General features: G+C 48.5%; 1 protein-coding gene across 2 annotated transcripts in view; it reads right to left on the bottom strand.

Annotated features, from left to right (window-relative positions):
* Positions 1-16,185, bottom strand: part of DRC7 (dynein regulatory complex subunit 7) — a 193,886-nt gene extending 177,701 nt beyond the window's left edge. Inside the window, exon 1 of one of the 2 annotated variants that reach the window (XM_086945007.1) lies at positions 16,111-16,185. The gene's annotated coding sequence lies outside the window, so the exon portion shown is untranslated. The remainder of the gene's footprint in view (positions 1-16,110) is intronic. The other variant, XM_086945008.1, reaches the window with a different exon arrangement.
* Positions 16,186-17,194: the final 1,009 nt, after the last annotated feature.

Below are 17,194 nucleotides of genomic sequence, written 5' to 3' on the forward strand. Positions count from 1 at the left end.
TGCATCATGTGTTTTCCTTCCCTACACCTCTGAATGTTGTGATGCATCATGTGTAATGTGTTCTTGCTGATACCCCTAATTGTATTGTGATACTAAGGTGGTTGTTCTTTCTAGTACAGGTGGTCCTAGTGAGGTCCTGGTTCCCTGCGTGACATTCTCCTAAGGTGGTTAGGGTTGCGTAGGTGGTACTTACCTGTTACCAGTGGTTACTGGTTGTGTGCTATATTTGCTAATTTGTGCTACAGTGATTTTATATCCTATATTTTATGTTCTAGAAATGCTATTTCTAAAAGTGTTGATTCTGACAGTGGTCCTGTAAATAATCCCTTGTGAATATTGCCCGTGCCAGTTGGCACAATGTATATTGTGTGATTACTATCTGATGTGTTTTGACAATACAAAAGTTATTTTTATATAACCTTGTGTGGAGTTCCTTTTGTGGTGTGCCTAGGGTGTTGTTGCTGTTGTGTGCGTGCGCAAATGCTTTACACATTGCCTCCGGGATAAGCCTGTCTGCTCGTGCCAAGCTACCAAGGGGGTGAGCAGGGGTTATCTTGGCGTGTGACTCCCTTGCCCTGACTAGAATGGTGGTTTCTGCCTGGCTTTGGCGTCAGCCTTAGCCAATCAGAAATAGCCAGTTCTAACATTGTTGGACAGCGGTGAGGATTCGGACTTGTGTTTGCGCAGTGCCACAGCGACAGCTGGCTACATTACAAAACTCTGCATTTTAGATAGTCACATGTTTGGGATTATTGTTTGTGATTTTTGTTTTTCCTCAAGTGTGCCATTTTCAAATGGTGTTTCCTGCGCTTTTATGTTTAGTGGCAGATGAGAGAAAATGACAGGGCGGGACGCCAGTAGAGGGGGAGGTTCCCATAGATAAGGAATCCCTTGCTGGGTCCAGTGCCCAATCCCTGTTCCTGTCCCTGTGTGGGTAGATGGAAGAGAGGGAGTATGGAGGAGGAATGGCTAGCTCGGGAGGGTGGTTATCCCCTGAGTGTAGTGTGTGTGTCTGGATTCCCCAGTATGGTAGGATCCAGTGGTGGCAGCTAAAATGTGTCCAGTGCGTGAAGTCCCATTCCCAGTTCCCAGAGTATGGTGCCTGGTGCTCAGTAAGAGGGGTACAGGTTGAGAGTCAGGGGCAGTGAGGAACTGTCTCACCAGTCTGGAGGGGGAGTGTGTGGATGAGTGGTGTGTTTAACTGGAGGAGTTGGTGTGAGTTTTTTTGTGTGATAAAAGGAGCTTGCACGGGAGGTGTACCTCTGGTGGTGTGCAGGAGGTCCTGCAGAGGCACTGGATGAGAAGGTGGACGTCTGGCCGTGTGCTAGATGTCTTGCAGCGGCATTAGGGAGTGAATCTAAAAGTAGTGGCTTGTGTATCTGATGATCCTGTGTAGGGGAAGAGGTTCATGTGTAGCCCAGCTGGGTCCCAGTAGGATGGTAGGGGTGTAGGGGCTCACGTCCTGTCTCAGTGGAGGCGGAGTGAGTATGGGACGGTGTGTCCCTCGTTGGCCCGAAACCCTGTCTCAGTGCCTGGAGGGTTCCCTAAGGGAGTGCCAGGTCAGGGGCCTAGGCTGTACTTACAGGTCATTTGAGGAGGATCTTCCTGTGTCTAGAGGACGGGGAGTGTCTGTAACCAGCCAGAACTCCGGCGGTCCTGGTGTTGGGCAGTACCACTCCTAGTGGAGGGTGCAGAAGTCCTGGTTCGCTGGGCATTTGACCGTCTAGAGTGCTTGACCATTTGTGGGGCCTCTGGAGGTCGTTCCCCGAGGAGGGGGGAGGCCAGGTTCAGGTTCAGCCTGATCTGGAGGGAAGGGCATCTGTAATCAGTGTCCTGAACGGTTTTGGCTTCCAGGGGTACCGCTCCATGGTGGGAGGGTGCAGAACTCTGGAAGGGGGTGCAGAGGGACGGTGTCCTTGTCCCTGACCCCGGTGCAGCCTGAGGGTTTAGACCCTAGGTTGGGAGATTAGGAAACTTCCAGGTCAAGAAGGAATCTCTGCCAAAGTAGATCAGCTGAAGAGACTGAGGGGGCTGCCCTTGCTGTGTGATCTGGGGCTCACCTGCAGTTTGTTGTTTCCACTGAGGTAGAGGAAAGGGGACTTTGCTGTGTGCTGTGTCCCCCCACCTGCTTGACGAGGGACTGTGCTGTGTGCTTTGTACCTCTGAAGTAAAATAGTTTCCAGATCCCAGGTGGTAGACCAGTGATGAAGAGAGAACCTGATCTGGTGGGAGAGATGTGTTCTGGTAGGTGCTTCCCTGGGAGGGTGCGGAACCCCAGAAGTAGAGGTAGGGTGGGGCATTCTTGCCCGTGACCTCTGGTCAGCCTGAGGGTATGGTCCCTAGGTTGAAGGATCAGTGGTAGTTGTAGCTACACTGAGAGGGAGAGTGGAGAATGGCTATTGTGTGCCAGGGGTTACTGCCCCCCGTTCTGTGGATTGGTCAGGACCTGTGACATTTGGATGCCCTAGGGCCTGGTCCTCGCCGTGGATGACTAGGGAGGACCAGTGGGGTATCCTAGTTGGGTCAGAGAGTTCTGGTTTGGAGGTAACCAGGTGGGTTCAGAGTCGCGTAGAACCGGAAGGTGTCCCTGCCGTGCGGGCCCGTGTCCGTGTTTTGTCGCCCAAAGCAGGGAAGCCCATCAAGGGAATGATTAGTCTACCCTGCGTTTTGGCTGGAAGGGGGTTGTGTTGGACCTGGCCCTTTTTGGCAGGTTCACCCCGAAACTTTTTGCTTTTTCCTAGCCTGTTTCTGGAACCTGATGTTGGTGATTTTAGGCCTCTGCGCACTTTTTCACTGTGGTACAGTGTAAAGTGCGTGAGCTCTCTGTGTGTGTGGTGAGAGTGACCTGCCCTCCCATAGGAATGAATGGGGAATATGTATGCCCATGGTAGTTCCTGATGTGTGGGGAGTGCAGGGTCGAGTTTGGTGTGTGCGAACTCGTGAGATTGAATGCTGCGCAATGATATATGCGGCATGATTGTGTCTAGTGTAGAAGTGCCACTTTTAGAAGTTGGCATATTTGTGTAATTTGTGTCTGGCGTGTGATTGGCTGGTGAGCCTGGCTCCAAGAGTCTGGGTGGGTCTGCCTCGGTGGTGAATGGAGTGATTAGTATGCTGATGTGAGGGGAGGGGTGCACCTGGACCTGAATAGGCCTGGGCTTTACCCACACAATGCTGGCTTCACCCCCTGTGGTGCGTCTGATGTCCCTAGCCTGGCCTGTGAAAGGAGTTCCCTATAACCAGTTGTAGCTGGTTCTCACACTACCTGCACCCTGCCAGACAAAGGATTTCTCTGTATAAAAAAGGGTTGTGTCCCCTTACAAAATGTTCTTGTTTCTGACTTGAATCCTGCCAGGGGCGTGCTGCTGCTTGGGCCCAGGGGAAGGCTTGCCTCCCTGGGCCCTGCCCAGCCCCTGGATACCTGATGGACTGCTGATGTCCTGGACTCTGGAGACCTTTTCCTGGGATCCCCTGCTGGATGCTGGGACCCCTTTGCTATGGGAGTCTTTGCCTTGGGGGCTTGATGGACTCTGCCCCCCTTAGCGCCTGGGAGAGTGCTTTATTTTGGCTGGACTTTGTGTTTCCTTCTAGCGCTTGGGAGCGCTGGATTTTACTTATAGCGCTGGGTGCGCTTTAATTGTCCCCTAAGCGCTTGGTAGCGATTTGATGCCCCTTTCGCGGCTGCCCACGCCGCATATTCACTTTTATTATTTAATTCACGGGAGCCCACCCCGTTTATCTGCCCCCTCAGCGAGTGCCTACCTCACTGCTACGTTTATTGATTTTCGAGGGTGCCCCGAGATCCAGAGAAGCCGGTGCCACGGCAAAACCGGAAGTCAGGCAGGCCCGGCCGTGACGGGGGCGGGGCCTGCCATGAGGCGGAAGTGGTGCCATGTGAGAGGAGGTCGGGAGCCCACCCCGCCTCCTCGAGCCCAGGAAGAGAGGAAGTTGCATGCTCCTGCGGCCCGGGGCTCCCGTGGCTGTGTAGAGCCCCAGGGCCGCCAACCAGGAAGTGCGGCCGGTCCCGCAGCCGGAGAAAAGAAGAAAGCGGCTGGAAGAGCAGACGGGGCTCCTGTGCTGAAGAGGAGCCCCGCGCTGCTGAAAGGACGTCCTGGCCGCCGGGAGACCCAGCGAGGAGAAGCTCCGCCGCCCAGAAGAAGAGAGGCCTGCTGGAAGACCCGGATCCCCGCGAGCGCCCCTGAGCAGCCGGTGAGTGGGGCCAGGAGGTCCATTCCTAAGGAGGAGGGCGTTGGGGCACATTGCCGGTGCCCGCCCCTCCCCTCCAGCGTGAGGGCCTTGGTGTTTTGAGCCAGGAGGCTCAGGGGGCATATCTGTTCTCGATTCCCCCAGAGGGGGGACTCCACCGACCGGCCATATTTGTGTAGAGCCCTGAAAGGGCTCCGGGGGCCATTGTGAGTCTGAGTCCCCCGTGAGGGACTCCTACGACATGGCCGCTTTTCTTTGCTTGGAGCCCAGAGAGGCTCGTGGCCACATTTCTTTACTTGGAGCCCAGAGAGGCTCGTGGCCGCATTTCTTTGCTTGGATCCCAGAGAGGCTCAGGGGCAACCAATTGTTCAGAGCCTGCGTGGCTCCCACGTGGCCCCATCATTGTATCTCCAGTTGCCCAGCACTTAGTGGGCAGCTGCCACGTTTAGGCCCCTGACATTGGGGCACAGGGCGTCCTAGCCCCAAGAAGGCCAGCTGGCCTAGGGACTGCCACAGGTGGTGGCTTATGTAAGTTTTGCGCAATTGTGTGGTTTTATTACACCTCTGAATGTGTTTTCATGCATCATGTGTTTTTGCGCTATTGAGTTGTGTTCTGGCACCTCTGAATGTTTTTATGCATCATGTGTCTTCTTTGTTCTTACACCTCTGAATGTGTTGGTTTATGCATCATGTGTCTTCCTTCCCTGCACCTCTGAATGTGTTTTTGATGCATCATGTGCCTTGTTCTTACACTGCTGAATGTATGTTTTATGCATCATGTGTTTTCCTTCCCTACACCTCTGAATGTTTTGATGCATCCTGTGTAATGTGTTCTTGCTGATACCCCTAATTGTATTGTGATACTTAGTTGGTTGTGCTTTCTAGTACAGGTGGTCCTAGTGAGGTCCTGGTTCCCTGCGTGACATTCTCCTAAGGGGGTTAGGGTTGCGTAGGTGGTACTTACCTGTTACCAGTGGTTACTGGTTGTGTGCTATATTTGCTATTTTGTGCTACAGTGATTTTATATCCTATATTTTATGTTCTAGAAGTGCTATTTCTAAAAGTGTTGATTCTGACAGTGGCCCATGTGGCCCTGTCCTGTAAATAATCCCTTGTGAATATTGCCCGTGCCAGTTGGCACAATGTATATTGTGTGATTACTATCTGATGTGTTTTTACAATACAAAAGTTATTTTTATATAACCTTGTGTGGAGTTCCTTTTGTGGTGTGCCTAGGGTGTTGTTGCTGTTGTGTGCATGCGCAAATGCTTTACACATTGCCTCCGGGAAAAGCCTGTCTGCTCGTGCCAAGCTACCAAGGGGGTGAGCAGGGGTTATCTTGGCGTGTGACTCCCTTGCCCTGACTAGAATGGTGGTTTCTGCCTGGCTTTGGTGTCAGCCTTAGCCAACCAGAAATAGCCAGTTCTAACAGTGCGCCCGGTGCAAACAACGACAATGCGTTATACGGCCCCAGATCTTGCACGAAACACAAAGTGGGTTGTACTGGCCAAATCCACTACAGCCAGGGCGACTGGAATGATACCTTGGCCACTATGTTTCTACGTAATGTGGATTAGACACATAATGTACCGCTTGATTATTAAATGCAGATTTCAACAAAAACTTTTTTTTAAAACTTAAACATGATTGAAACACAGATGTTTAAATATAACTTCCCACTTGTTGACTGTTATACTCAGGCAGGAAAGAGGTGAGGATTTTGCTCATGTGGTAATAACATCCTTAAATGAAAGACAGAAGGAACTACTTTTATCTGTGAAACAAAGCCAATATTTGTAAATCTAAGTGAAAAGAGGAGTCTGGCTTTCTTATAATTATTCTTTCATGTTTGCATTGCAGTCGTCTAAAAAGCTGAATGTATGTCAAGAGGGCATTCAGAATTTAACCGAATCCTATATAAGTTGTATCCCTTTTTATTAAGGTCTGATGTCATGAAAGGAAAGGGCTGCAAAGAGAAGTCCGGAGGGAGGGTCAGAGCAACATTGGGCTCCTTCCTAGTAAGAGCGGCAAGTGTCCTCTCCCATGAGATAGAGTTGACCAAAAGACATCTTTCTTTGGATCTGCCTCACTAAGACTGAGTCTATCCCCGACACCTCCTCCCGAGTCTGTTACCTTACCACTTAAAACGTTGCCAATTACTGTAACTCCAACAGCCCTGTTATTAGATAAGAGTGGCTGTCTTCCTGCAAATCATATTACAGAACATGACCCAGGAAGGGGCCTAGATTCCTCCCCCAGATTTTCTCCCCACTGAATTATTCCTCACCGCTGCCACCCGCCAAACGAACCAGGGCGATCGGGCCATAAATGGTGTAATACCCAAAAAAAACAAGTCCACTCGTGCTCCGAAACTTAAACCTGCCAAAACGAAGGCCAATGCCACGAACCCAAAGGTAATATCGTTACCGGAGCAAGTAAACTCTTTGTTACCTCTGGACTCTAGTGGCATAGAAGCCAGGCTGGGGATTATAGGAAAAATAAATTAGGTATTGGCTCCTATTCTTGACAAACTCACCCAAATCGAGTTCCGCTTGGAGGAGTTGGAATCGCAGAATCTGACTCTACTTGCCAGAATGCCTGCCATCCACGCCCCCCAACAATTAATATCCATAACTCAAAAACCATCAAGAGAAATTTGGGACACTCCTCTAGTGGTAAATTGGAAGCAACCACTAGTATCGTGTTTACCATCTGGAGGCCTTGATAGTCATCTAATGCAAGACTCCAACACTCTCCAAAATGTCAATCCAATTGGGGCCACGCAAAGCCTTTTAGGCTTGAAGGAAAGAGCCATCACTTCCCAGCCGTTATTATCCCAGAAGGCAAAAATGAGAGTTGCACATAAGGAAAGAAGCCAAGATCAAAATGTTGGAGCGCAACAGACTTTTAGGCATCATATCCTTCATCTTCCACCTGCCGCTGCCCCATTGGTCCTGGTTCTGGCAAACGTCCCTCTTCTCCGTGAAAATCAGAGTGAAACTACTGGGCAGTTAATGGACGAATGTCTACATTGGTTACTGAATATTGTTAACGTGACCAGTCGGGGGAAGAAAGTGTTGGCTCATGAATTGATTATGGCCAGGAGAGTTGGTTGGGTAGGTGGACAAAGTAAACATTATAATGGAGATTGTGTGGTATTCAATTTTAATAACTCGCACGCAAGTGCCTCCCTCCTGGCTAACCTACATATTCCTGTATTAAGGAACACCCAGATAATACCCCTAGCGTTGTAATACTTTTATGCTGGCCAGGATGATCCCAGGGGGAGGGCTCAAACTGACTGGAACGGGGGTCCCAACATAAATTCTGGGATTAGTCTACAAAATTGATTTGCTGCCCTGTCTAACATGGAGGATTGTGATTGACTAAGCCTGTCACCATCCCAATCATCCATCAAATCTCCCATCACTGCCATAGCATAAAACAGCTTACGGGCACCTCTACTTGATCCAACAGCTTTTGAAGTGGTCCCTGTAGATGTAACTCTGGCGCAAGGAACTCAGGGACTTGGGCAGCACCCCCCACCCCCCTCGCATATAATCAAGGGCTCCAGAGCAAACATGGTACTGTGGAATGTGTCAGGCTTAGCCTCCAAATTAATTAACCAACATTGGCTGAATGAGTGGCAGGATATAAAGTTAGTCTTATTTCAGGAAACTTGGGCAATAGACCCTCCCTTTTTTACAGGGTTTTGTTCCTTCCACTCCCCAGCTGTGCCTGCAGCATCATGAAGGGCAAAAGGGGGGTCTATTTACGATAATTTCAAATACCCTACCACTCCAAGTTAGACAAGTCGGGCCGCTACACACCCATTTCTAGATACTAGAGTTGGACATTAGGAAACAGAATATTTGTACTCTTGTCAACTTCTAGACCAATGAATTTGGGAGAAACTCTAGGGCTGTAGTGGATGCCTTAGTGGTGGAGATTGACAAACTGTTCAAAGGGAAGAAAAGGGGAACCGTGAATCTCATATGGGAAGGGGATTTCAATACTCATCTATGTAAACTTACTGGGACTAGAGTCTGTAGTGTAGAAACGGCAGACGGTAATCCCCTCCTGCATTTCTCGCACAATGGGTATGGAGAGGCCTTAAACAACTTGTTATCCCAGTGGAATTTGTTTATATTAAGCGAGTCTAATGAAAAAGGGCAAGGGTCAACTTTTAGAAGAGGCACTCAGGAAACCACCATCAATTTTGTTTTAGTGTTGGGACATCTGCTACAGAAGGTAGACCTTAAGAGCATTAGGTTTTCACCCCATAGTGACCGTGCCATCCTAATGACTCAGCTAAATATCCTTCCTACACCCAAATAACACCCAAAGAACATAATCTGGTTCTTGCGGATGTGAACCTGGCCAGAAAAAATGGTCACCAACTGAAATGGACAGTGGTAATAAAATCAAAGTTGTCCCCAAAATTCTGGCACACATAAAGAAAGATATTATAGAATGCCTGGGAGAAGACCTAACCCCCGCAGACATGGTCAACAAATTCACTGCCCTTCTGGCAAAAATAAAAATAGCAATTAAGCGAGCAAAGTCATCAAATTCTGTAGCAAAAAAGGGGTGGTTCGACTCAGCCTGCACTAAAGCCAAAACAGATCTTATGAACGCTTTAAAAAATCTCCCCAGGGGCTACCCCAAGATCCGTTCACTATGCTTAGAATATAAAATAGCCAGGAGGGTGTGAGAGATTGACTTAAAAACACAGGCGTAGGATGATCTTGAACTAGCAGCCAGCACGGGCATTAGCAAAGCTTTCTGGTAAGTTGTAAATGCTCCTTATTTTAAAGACATTAAAGACCCCATTCTAGATGATCACGTAAATGAAGAATCTTGGGTGAGACATTTCGAAGAGATCTTTAGGTTAACCCCTCCTCCATTCACACAAACTCCGCAGGAAGGACTAGTCTTTACTACACCCGAGCTCCGAAGGCCACTAAAATCCTGTATCTGCGGTAAGGCACCAGGGCCGGACGGTGTTGTGATTGACCTCTTCCAAATTGATTGTGATATGTGGGTCCCTGTAGTGATTGAGCTATTTTATGAATAAATGGCTCGATTATGACCATTGCCCACTATCATCTTAGTATATTTTGGCCTAATATAGTGATGTGTAGGTCTGTTTCAAACTTTGTCTTGCTAAACAGCAATGCTGACTATTGCCTTTGACATGCTCTCATGTCATCTTGCTTTGCAATTTATACTGTCACATAACATGGTGATGTGTAGGCCTGCCACACTACAAAGTAGGGTTTGATTATGTACCTTTCTGTTTCTGACTTTATCTTGCTTAATGGCAGGGCTTGCCTATTGGCCGTGGCATAATATTATACCATCTTGCATACTAATTTTGTCTCTTTGCAGGAGTAGTGGCCTATGCTTTAGCGACTCCATTTTCTGAGCGGTCTCCATCTTCTGAGCCTTTCTAGGTGAGAAGTTATGTTTTGCTTTCACTTGTTTTCTGAACTCTGCATGCTAGTAGAAACCGGTTATCAGAGGAATGTACAGGCTCTGTCTCGAGGTCATAGCAAAGGCCTGATCAACCAATGTGCTCTGTCCACTATATTAGGCCACCCCACTATATTAGGCCACCCCAGTTCAGACATGGCCATATGCAAATCAGTCTGACCCTGTGCCTCATGAGAACAGTCCAGCCCGAACTGCCAAGCCATGCCTTCCCTGGACCGGAATCAAGCTTCCTAGGACCGGTTTCTGGCATTCCAGCCGTCTTCAGCCAGGCTTGCTGGAATCCAGTGGCAAAGTGAGCAAAATGAGCAAGGGACCCATTGGCTGCTGCCGTCGGCCAACGGTCGTCGCGAGCACTACCTCGGTAGTGCTGCGCACGTCCGTTGGCCGACGCGGCCCTACCAGTTTCTTCGAATGTTCCGCACTGGCGCGGAACCTTCGAAGCAGACAAGGGGTTAAACATGATCCCGTGACTCCTGGGATATCCACAAAAGAAATATAGGCTAGCAGATCTCGATCGCTGCCCCTGTAACAACCTTGCGGCGCAGACAGATCTACATATCCTACTATTTTGTCAAAAATATTCAGAGGAAAGGAAATTGTTTATATAGGCAATTCTGAGGCATCATAATTGTAGGCAATGTCGGGTCGCAATGTATTTTTTAAAAGCCCTACGTGACCCATTCATCTGTTTCTGTGTTGTCTCATATCTATGTGCCTGCCTCAGGAAGAGGAAAAGGGTGGGCATAGTTTCTAGAAGCACCCTGTAACCATATTATGAACTGTTTTTTCTATTTTAACTGACTATAAAGGTTTTAATTGGACCACAGCAAAATTTGTTTAATAATGTTTTAACTAATGTATAAATGAATATTTATTGATCTGGATATTTTTGATATGTATTCTTTTGCTTTATTGATCGGTTCACAATGATCGAATAAAGCTGTGTGAATGAATGAATGAATGAATGAATAATTTGTATTTTTGGAATGCTACCATTACCCAATTATGGCTAGTTAGCTCATTGACCTCAGAGGGCTGAGCTGTTCTCGCTGGGATTTAAATGCAGGATTTTAACATCAGGTGTTAGCAATGAGTGTTTAACTCAATGAGTCAACCTGCCACGGTATGTGTTCGGCTCCTTAACCATTGTGTGAAAGTCATTGCTTTAATATGGCCAGCTCACATCATTCACTAGACTAGGACATAATGAATTTGCGCACGCCAGTCAATATAGCCCAATAAGACTCAGGCACCCACTAGCAGGCTAGTCAACAACACGATGGCCTCTACCTGCCCCACAGACCAATCCATGCCATGATCTGCACCACATATCCCAAAATAAGCGAATCAGTACCAGCACGTACCCTGAGTTCCCCTCCACTGGCCAGTGCATAATATTATGTGCTCTGAGTTATACATAGGCATGTCAATCCCATGATCCACCATTTGTGAGTATGAGATTTCCCAACAAACAATGTGGTGTACCCAACTAAAATAGGTTGGGTTAGGCCTGCAGGCGGGTTAATGGACAGGATTAGGGACGTTCGTTTTGAGTTATTTAAAAGTGTTGGGGTAATCAGGACAGTGCCACTGGGAGACAGTTTGGATGTCTTGGCCTGCTCCAGTCCGGTTCCCCGGACAGCAATGTAGGGGAGTGAGACCAAGGAGAGCAGATCTGGCACCAGCACATATACAATGGCTCGCCAGGCTTGGCGAAGAGCAGCGAGAGGTGGCCAGGAAGTAGCCCAGGTCCAGCAGGGATCAGAGTACAGTCTATGTTTAAGTTCTGATGCAGGAGAAAAAGTTATAGAATATCCAGCAACGTGAATGACGTAAGGCACCCAAAACTCCAGTAGAAGAGCGTTTTAAAAATACCTTGACAATAAATCTCTTGTACACTGTGGTAATCTACATAGCAAGGAAGCTGTGACTCCGTTTCACTTTCCCTTTCAGTAGGGAATATGAAATATGGTAAAGATAGCACACATTCAAAGATATGAAGATTATGGTGTGGACTGTGTGCTAAGAGTGCAGTTTTTTTTTCATTTTACTGAGATGTATGGTTGTCCATTGCTTGGCATCAAGGGCTTGTTAAGGTTTGATGTATCATTGCTAATGGTGTCGATTCAAGTAGGTTTAATATAACCTCCTCATCATGGCTACCAAGATTGGTCTTAGAACTTCAGACAGGGAGATAAAACACATGTTAAATACCCACAGACAGTCAATCTAGGTTCTTAGTAAGCAGCCCTTAGCCTGAGTGCCAGGATACTCTGCTGAGTAGCTGCATGCTTTACAAATCAGGTTAACATTACATAACATAACACAGCTAGGCTTTGGAAGGTGTTACCAGGTTCTATATGCACTTAGCTTCCAAATGCAGAAACAATTAAAAACCTAGCTTTGAGTAGCAGCACACTGCTGCATAGACCAGTGGGCTCCTGTTAACACCAAGAATCTTAGGCAACCGAATACGAATAACCCAAAACACACACGTGGTCCTACATAATTACCTAGGCACAGAAGTGGTTTCCTACAATAATTATGCATCCCTTTTCTTCAGCTCTTTTTTCAGCAAACATCAAGGCTGGACTGGCCCTTCTACCGCACTGACATTTAAACGGGAAGTTGCAGGCCAGGCCAGTATGTTCTTTCAAAGCAGGATGGTCTATCATGATCCACGCATGCTCGCGTTTTATTCAAACCTTCTTGCAAAGTGAGATTGGCCTGAGCATTTTTGTTAGGGCAGATCTTGGTGTCCGGTTCGGCCCTGTCCAACCTCACCTTTGGAGCTGCAGCCCTAACAGCACGTTTTTCACTGGAAACAGATATTCGTCCTTCGAAGACTAAAACACTTCTCACTCGCCAACTCCTACAGTGCTTAATTTGTGCCTGTGCGTGTAGGTGGTGGTCACTGGCACTCAATATTTTAGCTATTTTTGATGACCACATTTTGAGTATGAGTGAGAAGTGCAAAAACGGGAGAAAGAAAGCGGTAGGAAGCGTGGGATAGGAAAACAGTGTCAAGGAAGAACTCATGAATGAAAATGAACCCGCAAGAACGCGGCAAAGAAGCAGGAGTGGTGGTGGAAGAGAAGGCGTGAGCCGGAATCAAGGTTAGGTGGCCTTGGGATTCGTTGATCACCTTGCTTCCACCTAGGCCTGGTTCTAGCGGGTGGACCGGGTGGGCCAGGCCCACCCAAACATGAGCCTGGCCCACCCAAACATGAACCGTGGCCCTGACGTCAGGGGGGGCAACAGCAAATGGCCACGGCAATTAAAACGTTCATCTGAACGTTATTTTTCTTCTTTTTCTAGGAGTTGAGAGATTGGGCTTGGGCTTTTTCTCACAGGCACCCCCAATCACGCATCTCCTTTTAGGAAGGTGGGTTGTGTCCCCGCCCACTTGTGCATGTACAGATACAGGGGCATGGCGAAGGGGAGAAATCCTCTTTGGCAGTGTGCACTGTCCTACTGCGTGGATATTTCAGCGCTGGATAAAAGGAGCCTGTTGATCCAGATTCAGCTTTCCTGACCCCTTCAGCTGTTTATGAGATTGGGCTGTGCCACAGAGTTTGAAGGGAGCAGTTAAGAGAATGTGTGACTATTGTTCCGTTTTTTTTTAATCTGCAAAGGCCCAGCTAGATGTATGCTCCGAGGATGTGTGTATATTAGTTATTTTTTAAAAAATCTATGAGGGCCCAGCATGACAAATACTTCATGTATGCTGTGTATATTTTATATCGTTGTATCATTATCATGACGGATGCAAGACACAACTACTAAAATGTCCAGATAACTCTGGTGATTAATGATCCTGCTGGAGAGCAATATTTTGTCTGTTCCTCATTTTTAAATGCAGATAAACTACTTATGTGGATAGCTCAGTGGGTTACTTGCAGTACAGAAGTTACAATCCTAAAATAGGACAATGACCTATGAACTGACATCAAAGAGCTGCATACACACCTGAATGTTATAATTAGAACTTTTTTGGTGTTGCAATATAGTTCGAATTTACCCTGTCTGTCATTACTCTAATGTTGCTATAAAGAGTTTGTTTTGGCAGATATAGGTTTTAATCAGTAAAGCCAACTACGCAACCACTGGGGTATGCTTTAAGTCCTGTGTTTGTGCTTCTCCAGACCAAACCATCTTAAAACATGCTGCCCACCAGTATGGATGACAAGTAATACCTACACCTTGCAATCCGCATTAGCTTATGTGACATTCCCTATAGACTGATGTACATACTTGTATGATTCATTGTCTCTGCATGATGTAAGTACTGTGACACCCTACACTATGAGTAGCGCTATACAACAAATTAAATCGAATAAGAGAGAGGGGCTACAGAGAGATGAAGGGCACTGTTGGAGGGTGACAATTAGGGAAACCGAGGAGAAGGTCATGCTGGGCTACGGAAAGATGAAGTCTGAGGAGGAGGTGTTGAGGGGGAGAGGCTATGGAGCGATGAGGGGCACTGGAGGAGGGTGGCAATTAGGGAATCCGAGGAGGAGGCCAAAAAGGGGAGAGGCTATGGAGCATTGGGGGGCACTGGTTGAGGGTGGCAATTAGGGAATCCGAGGAGGAGGTCAAAAAGGGGAGAGGCTATGGAGCAATGGGGGCACTGGTTGAGGGTGGCAATTGGGGAATCCGAGGAGGAGGTCATGGGGGAGAGGCTATGGAGCGATGAGGGGCAGTGGTGGAGGGTGGCAGTGAGGGAATCCAAGGCGTATGTCATGGGGGGGCTACGGAGAGATGAAGTGCACTGTTGGAGGGTGGTACTGAGGAAGTCTGAGGAGGAGGTGATGAGGGGGAGAGGCTATGGAGCGATGAGGGGCACTCGAGGAGGGTGGCAATTAGGGAATCCGAGGAGGAGGTCAAAAAGGGGAGAGGCTATGGAGCGAGGGGGGGCACTGGTTGAGGGTGGCAATTAGGGAATCCGAGTAGGAGGTCAATAGGGGGTGAGGCTATGGAGCTATGAGGGGCACTGGTGGAGGGTGGTAGTGAGGGAATCCAAGGAATATGTCATGGGGGGCTACGGAGAGATGAAGTGAACTGTTGGAGGGTGGTAGTGAGGGAGTGTGAGGAGGAGGTGATGAGGGGAGAGGCTATGGAACGATGAGGGGCACTGTTGGAAAGAGAACGAGGTTAGTGGTGGGGCGCCAATAAATAACTCCCCACATGCTCTGTATACACACAGAAGCAATCCTTGTATCTTGGTGACTGGTTACAAGTAGATATGATCAGGGCTTGAGTCGGGGTACCATGCGGGTGGATGGCGTCCCCCCACTTATTTTACCGGGTGGATACCGTTCCCCCTGCTAAACAGCTGGACTTCACCCTTTGGCCTCTCTGGGACGAGATCGGAGCTCACAGCACGCTGCTCACCTTCGCTTTTGAGCGGGGAGGAGGTGTCAGACATGGGCAGCTCAGTCTGACGCCGCACTGGGTCTTCCGTAGATGCCTCCCTGCAAGGAACGCGCGACGCCCCCCTGTTCCTCCTCTGTGCCTGTCACCCCATCCCATTGCTCGCTTGTACAAGCCCCTCTTACTGTATCCAAGAACAGCGCCCTCTCCTCGTCGCCTCCTGCAGATCCCCCTCACCCCTTCGCTCGCTTCTACAAGCCCCCTCATTGTATCCCAGCCCAGGGCACATGTGCCAATCACCCCCGGCTCCCACCCCTTGCACCTTTTGTGACGTCACTTAATGTTGTGACGTCACTTCCGGTGACAGCGTCCCCCCCCACTTCTTTTTTTAGGACTTGTGCCCTGGATATGATGTAATCTATGGCGTGTAGACTACCTCCAGAAGCGACAAATTGGGCCGGTAGTGGCCCACCCAAAAGCACCCTTGGCCCACCCAAATAAAAATTTCTTGAGCCGGGCCTGCTTCCACCCCAGGAATACATCCTGCATCTGAGCATCTCGAGGGTAAAACATTCATCTTCTTTGTCCATACTCACTCTATATAGCTTTAGAAACGACCCTTCTAAGGTCCACAAACCCCTAAACACACGCCCTTCTTCCTCCTCCACTCTATAGCGCGAAGTTGATTAAAAGTTATTGTGGTGCTTCACATGCGCACCAGTTGCATTAGGCAACGTCACATTGATTTCTTAGACACGTGGAGATTCGGTAATTTGACCAGAATCACAGGTTGTTGAGGCGACGCCAAGCCTGTCTGGAACCTGATTCCCTAATTCCAAAGTCGCCTGCTCTGGGGCTCACAGCTCTTACCTGCACGGGCCGCTCCTGAGGCTGTAACGCCACATCCTCTACCCTAGTTGCTTAGATTTAGAAATGACCCCTCCACGAACCCTAAAACACTCACCCTTCCTCCCTCGATGTCACTGTACTTACGCTTAGAAAGGGCCTCCCTACTACTAGCCCCAAATCACGCACCTTCCTTTCCTCCCGCACTGTTGCTTTCGTGCCCAGCGCTCGGCAGATCGGGCTCTGGCCAAATCAGCATCACCGGGAACCACGGGTTGTATACTGCCGTCTCCAAGGCGACCACGGCGCGGCGTGCACAGAACGTCATAATAGTCTCGCGAAGTGCATGCTGGGAAGTGTAGTCTGCAGTGTGTAAAAAGCTATACGTTCTTTATTGCGAATCTTGTCCTGTGCACGAGGGTTTGATGACTGAATTTCCCCCACCTCAGAGTTTGGACCAATTGCAGTGCATGCTGTATTTCATAGCTGACCTTCATTTCCTCCAAAACGGCTCAATCTGCTCAGCGACTTCGCGCTGCACTTCAGTGTCTGCGGCTTGGCGGTCACAACTTCCGAGGATACTCAGTCTACAGTGGTCGCCGACTTGCCTACGACTGCCAGTCTAACGACTGGGGACCCAGGGTTTCCCAGGCGCAGGGACACGCACCCTGCAGATATTACGCGGGCTCCCTGAAGTATCGGAGGGTAATAAGCTCTGGAGATTTTTAGTAATGTTAAAACGTATTTATTTAATTACTAAAAAGGCCCACGAGCAGCCGGCAAAGAGCGCGGCTGTCAGGTGAACAGCTGACAGGGAAAGAATGCGAGGCATACGATGACGTCACCTTAATACCATCCGGAGGTTCAATTGCACGTCACAATGGAACCAGCAAGTGTTTAACATTGCGTGGTGCTACCAAGTGTGATTGAATATCTTTATAGACACTTAGTGGCACAACATCTCCCTTTCCCAAACACTAACAATTGACAGGTAAGTTTAAAACAAAACATATTCCTTGTACTTTGAGGGTATGTGTGAAACTCTGCCTGAACTGTGACATGTTCCCTCGAATACATTTGGTACAGACCCTTCAGTTTCTATGGGTGCATAAGATCCAGAGATAGGGGTATTGATGACTCGTGAACTCTCAGTCAGTATCTAACTGTTCCTCAGAGTCCTGAACATCTATGTCTGGTAACTGACCCTGTGATGGAGAATGCATACTTAGAGACCTTTTCCCTTGCACAGGAACTGCTAACCTGCTCATATGAG

Source organism: Lissotriton vulgaris, chromosome 12 (genome assembly GCF_964263255.1).
Source record: "Lissotriton vulgaris chromosome 12, aLisVul1.2, whole genome shotgun sequence".
Classification (NCBI taxonomy): domain Eukaryota; kingdom Metazoa; phylum Chordata; class Amphibia; order Caudata; family Salamandridae; genus Lissotriton; species Lissotriton vulgaris.